Genomic DNA, 5,715 nt, shown 5'->3' with positions numbered 1-5,715 from the left:
ACAGTGCTCAAGGTGGGACTGACCAGAACTGGACACAGTGCTGAAGGTGGGACTGACCAGAACTGCACACAATGCTCAAGGTGGGTCTGACTAGAACTGGACACAGTGCTCAAGGTGGGACTGACCAGAACTGGACCCAGTGCTCAAGGTGGGTCTGACCAGAACTGGACACAGTGCTCAAGGTGGGACTGACCAGAACTGGACTCAGTGCTCAAGGTGGGTCTGACCAGAACTGGACACAGTGCTCAAGGTGGGACTGACCAGAACTGGACACAGTGCTCAAGGTGGGACTGACCAGAACTGGACACAGTGCTCAAGGTGGGTCTGACCAGAACTGGACACAGTGCTCAAGGTGGGTCTGACCAGAACTGGACACAGTGCTCAAGGTGGGTCTGACCAGAACTGGACACAGTGCTCAAGGTGGGTCTGACCAGAACTGGACACAGTGCTCAAGGTGGGACTGACCAGAACTGGACTCAGTGCTCAAGGTGTGTCTGACCAGAACTGGACACAGTGCTCAAGGTGGGACTGACCAGAACTGGACTCAGTGCTCAAGGTGGGTTCGACCAGAACTGGACACAGTGCTCAAGGTGGATCTGACCAGAACTGGACACAGTGCTCAAGGTGGGACTGACTAGAACTGGACACAGTGCTCAAGGAGCGGTCTGACCAGAGACCCTGTACAGTGTGACCGTTATCCCCTGACTTTTATTCTACTGTTCTAACGATGCTGTTCAACATATTACGGGCTTTGTTCACTGTTCCTCTGCATTGGTTGGACATGTTGGCTGTCCATTCGACGGAGACTCCTAGGTCTCGTTCAGCATCATCCTCATCTGTTTTAATACCATTCATGAAGTATGTGTTTTATCTACTTTTCCTTCCTGTTTACTGTACCTTACACTGTAAATTCCACCTTCCGTTGTTCTGCACACTTGCAAATTATGTCCACCTCATTCTATCATTTCGGAGCTGCCCCCTCCAACTCCCGAGCTCCTCCTAGTTTGATATCATCATCAAATTCAACCAGTTTACATTGAGTTTCTGCATCCAAGCCATTGACGCAAGTTCGAGACAGTAATAATCCCAGCACTGAGCCCGAGGGCACCCCACTCAGTACTTCCGTCCACCTCTAAGAAGTACCACCTGACAGCCAAGGGAAACCTCACAGATCTGTAAAATGGCATGCTGTCTCGAGTTATGTTGGTCTCCTACCCTAGAACAGGTGCCCAGCTCTTTGCTGTAAAGTGCTGATAAAGGGCCTGTGAAGGAAGTAAGTATTCAGAGGGGAATCATGGAACCTCATGTAATGGGAGTGGTCTGTATTAAGCCAGGTGCATTGTAACACAGCGCTGATACCTCCCACGTGTTATACTCCAGCTAGTAATAATGCTAAGGGCCGCTCCACGGCCCAAAGTTCCTGGGGTGGGTCTTTCCTCTTCCACCCCTCTGCCCCAATCAAAATTTACATGTCCTGGCCTGCTCGCATGAAGAGGCCATGTTTGAATGTGACCTGATTGGACCGAACCAGATCTGATCAATTAGGACAAAGTGTTCCTCGTGAATCTGTGCTTTTGGTGCCTGTACCCAACGCGAGGCACAGCCTGTACCCAGCGCAAGGTGGTGCCTGTACCCAGCATGGGGCAGTGCCTGTACCCAGCGCGGGGCGGTGCCTGTACCCAGCGTGGGGCGGTGCCTGTACCCAGCGCGAGGCGGTGCCTGTACCCAGCGCTGGGCGGTGCCTGTACCCAATGTGGGCCAATGCCTGTACCCAGCACAGGGCAGTGCCTGTACCCAGCGTGGGGCGGTGCTTGTACCCAGCGTGGGGCGGTGCCTGTACCCAGCACGAGGCGGTGCCTGTACCCAGCACGAGGCGGTGCCTGTACCCAGCGCAGGGCGGTGCCTGTACCCAGCGCAGGGCGGTGCCTGTACCCAGCGCGAGGCAGTGCCTGTACCCAGTGCGGGGCGGTGCCTGTACCCAGCACGAGGCGGTGCCTGTACCCAGCGCGAGGCGGTGCCTGTACCCAGCGCGAGGCGGTGCCTGTACACAGCGCGGGGCGGTGCCTGTACCCAGCGCGGGGCGGTGCCTGTACCCAGCGCGGGGCGGTGCCTGTACCCAGCGTGGGGCGGTGCCTGTACCCAGCGCGAGGCGGTGCCTGTATCCAGCGCAGGGCGGTGCGTGTACGCAGCACGAGGCGGTGCCTGCACCCAGCGCAGGGTGGTGCCTGCACACACAGCGAGGCGGTGGCTGTACCCAGCGCGGGGCGGTGCCTGTGCCCAGCGTGGGGCGGTGCCTGTACCCAGCGCGGGGCGGTGCCTGTACCCAGCGTGAGGCGGTGCCTGTACCCAGCGCGGGGCGGTGCCTGTACCCAGCGTGGGGCGGTGTCTTTAGCCTTCACTTCCCCTCTCCTGAATCTGCTGGCTCTGGTGGGGATTCGGTATTGTTCCACGATGACTGGGCCCTCTCCGACCCTTCACTCATGCGGCCATTCTTAATGCGAGAGTCTAAACAGTGAGGATCACAGGTTATTGAACCATTGGAATTTTCATAGCGAAGCCCAAGCCTATGCTATCACACACATGCACCTTTCCGATGGGGGCACTGGATAGTAATCAGAGCAGCGACCCTGGCTGAGCTATCCTCTCCCTAACCCGGGGGTTTGGACAGTGATCCAAGAGCAGGATCACGGTGTGCACAAAGCTCTGCCAGTTGCTCGAGCTCACGCTGTGAGATTCGGAGCTTGAGGAGCGACTGGAGTCACTGCAGTGCATCAGGGAGTTCGAGAGTTTCCTGGAAGTGGGTCACCCTACTGCCACAGAAGGTGCAGGAGGTGAGGGAGTGGGTGATCACCAGACAGGGTAGGAGGAAGACTCAGGTAGCGCAGGAATCCCCCAAGCCAGTGGCACTCGCTAACCGGTTTTCAGTTTTGAATACCAGGGAGGTACCAGCTCTTGGTCCGTAGCCCTGCAGGTTACGGCACTTCAAGTGCATATCTAAGAACGTTTTAAATGAGGTGAGGGTTTCTGCCTCTACCACCCTTTCAGGCAGTGAGTTCCAGACCCCCACCACCCTCTGGGTGAAAAAAGTTCTCCTCACCTCCCCTCTAATTCTTCTACCAATTACTTTAAATCTATGCCCCCCTGGTTATTGACCTCTCTGCTAAGGGAAATAGGTCCTTCCTATCCACTCTATCTGGGCCCCTCATAATTTTATACACCTCAATAAGGTCTCCCCTCGGCCTCCTCTGTTCCAAAGAAAACAACCCCAGCCTATCCAATCTTTCCTTGTAACTAAAATAGGTTGGCTCCCATTCCATATGCTCCCTTTTTTAACGATGATGGAGATGACCATGGAAGGATCATTCACATCGATCAGCCTGCGAAACTTTTGCCACTTCACACTGTTCTCCAAGTGAAGAGTGCGAAGATATGAAAACAAGCTTTTTACAAAGGTTTAAATGTATTAAAGGGTTCTGATGATTTTATTTGTTTTGATGTAGGAAGAGCAGGGTTACTTCACCAATGAGTCCTACACACTGTGGCTAGAGAAGAAGAACCTGCCCAATATAGTGAGGACATCTTCCAGCTTCTACAAGCCGCGCAAGACCGCCGCGGAACAGGTGCTCGAGCAGCTGAGGGAGTCGGTGAAGACTGGCGAGACCAGCAGCGGCAAAAAGACGCTCAAAGTCGTGCAGCTCACAAAGCCCAAGGGTCCCTGCCGATCGGAGGGGGGTCCGGGATGGGTAAAGGCTGGGCTGCTGTGGGTGCGAAGTGGGAAGGAGAGGGGGGGGTGTCCCCGAGATCCCGGGCTCGCAAACCGTGACCTGCACCACACCTCGCGAGGGCAAGGCCCCCGTCTGCGTGATCAAGCCAATCTGGAACGTCAGTACCAATCCGGCTATGCCCCCGGTGACGGATATCTCCAGACAGGTGGAGGCCAATCCGGATATCAGCCCGGAAATCCTGGTCCAACAGCACGACTTTGGGCCCTTTCACGAGCTGGCGCTGGACAGCGCGGGCCACCCTGAGCTGAGGGCCAAGGTTGGGATGAGATCGGAGCCCCTGCCAACCCTGCCTTTTGATGTCATCAAGAGGGAGTTGTTCCCGGGTTCCAGTTACCATAGGATAAGGATACCCGAGGAATTCAAGCCGGTGCACGTCATCGACCTTCCCAAGAAACGGCACCTGGTCAAGGCAAAGTCCGAGATAGACATGCACCTGCGCGAGTGGGTGGAGCCGAGCACACCCTGCCTCCCCGCTTCCAGCTCACGCTCCATATGCAAAGTGGAGTCTACTATCCCCACTGCAAGTACCAAAAGGACACCTGGGTCTTTGGACAATCAGTATTTATTTGAAGGTAGAACAAGGAGTCAAAGTCTCAACCATGGCTCAGTAAGTAGCATTCTCGCGACTGAATCATTAGGTTGTGGGTTCAAACCCTACTCCAGAGACCTAAGCCCCGTACTCCAGGCTGACACTCCCAATGCAGCACTGAGGGAATGCTGCACTGTCGGAGGTACCGTCTTTTGGATGAGACGTTAAACTGAGGCCCCGCTGCCCTCTCAGGTGGATGAATAAGATCCCATGGCACTATTCGAAGAGGAGCAGGGGAGTTCCCAACGGTGTCCTGGGCAATATTTACCCATCAACCAGCATCACTATAGCAGATTATCTCATTGTCGGTATACACTCTATCCTATCATGGACTCTACCCACCCACAGCCCATGTACACTCTCCCCTATCACAGACTCTACCCACCCATTTAATCTCCTCCCACAGCCCATGTACACTCTATCCTATCATGGACTCTACCCTCCCATTTAATCTCCTCCCACAGCCCATGTACACTCTCCCCCATCATGGACTCTACCCTCCCATTTAATCTCCTCCCACAGCCCATGTACACTCTCCCCCATCATGGACTCTACCCTCCCATTTAATCTCCTCCCACAGCCCATGTACACTCTCCCCTATCATGGACTCTACCCACCCAATCTCCTCCCACAGCTCATGTACACTCTCCCCCATCATGGACTCTACCCTACCATTAAATCTCCTCCCACAGCCCGTGTACACTCTCCCCTATCATGGACTCTACCCACCCATTTAATCTCCTACCACAGCCCATGTACACTCTATCCTATCATGGACTCTACCCACCCATTTAATCTCCTCCCACAGCACATGTACACTCTCCCCCATCATGGACTCTACCCTACCATTAAATCTCCTCCCACAGCCCGTGTACACTCTCCCCTATCATGGACTCTACCCACCCATTTAATCTCCTCCCACAGCCCATGTACACTCTCCCCTATCATGGACTCTACCCATCCATTTAATCTCCCCCCACAGCCCATGTACACTCTATCCTATCATGGACTCTACCCTCCCATTTAATCCCCACCCACAGCCCATGTACACTCTCCCGTATCATGGATGCTACCCACCCATTTAATCCCCTCCCACAGCCCATGAACACTCTCCCCTATCATGGACTCTACCCACCCAATCTCCTCCCACAGCCCATGTACACTCTATCCTATCATGGACTCTACCCTCCCATTTAATCCCCTCCCACAGCCCATGTACACTCTCCCCTATCACGGACTCTACCCACCCATTTAATCTCCCCCCACAGCCGATGTACACTCTATCCTATCATGGACTCTACCCACCCATTTAATCTCCTCCCACAGCCCATGTACACTCTC

General features: G+C 54.7%; 1 pseudogene; it reads left to right on the top strand.

Moving 5' to 3' along the window:
- The first annotated feature begins 1,294 nt into the window (after window positions 1–1,294).
- Window positions 1,295–4,736, top strand: LOC147123845 (uncharacterized; annotated as a pseudogene).
- The last annotated feature ends 979 nt before the right edge of the window (window positions 4,737–5,715 follow it).

Source organism: Somniosus microcephalus, chromosome 2 (genome assembly GCF_052327205.1).
Source record: "Somniosus microcephalus isolate GS21.2 chromosome 2, FLI_Smic_1.0, whole genome shotgun sequence".
NCBI classification, from domain to species: Eukaryota; Metazoa; Chordata; class Chondrichthyes; order Squaliformes; family Somniosidae; genus Somniosus; species Somniosus microcephalus.
Note: the sequence above shows the minus strand (reverse complement) of the source record. Positions and strands in the feature narration are given on the sequence as shown.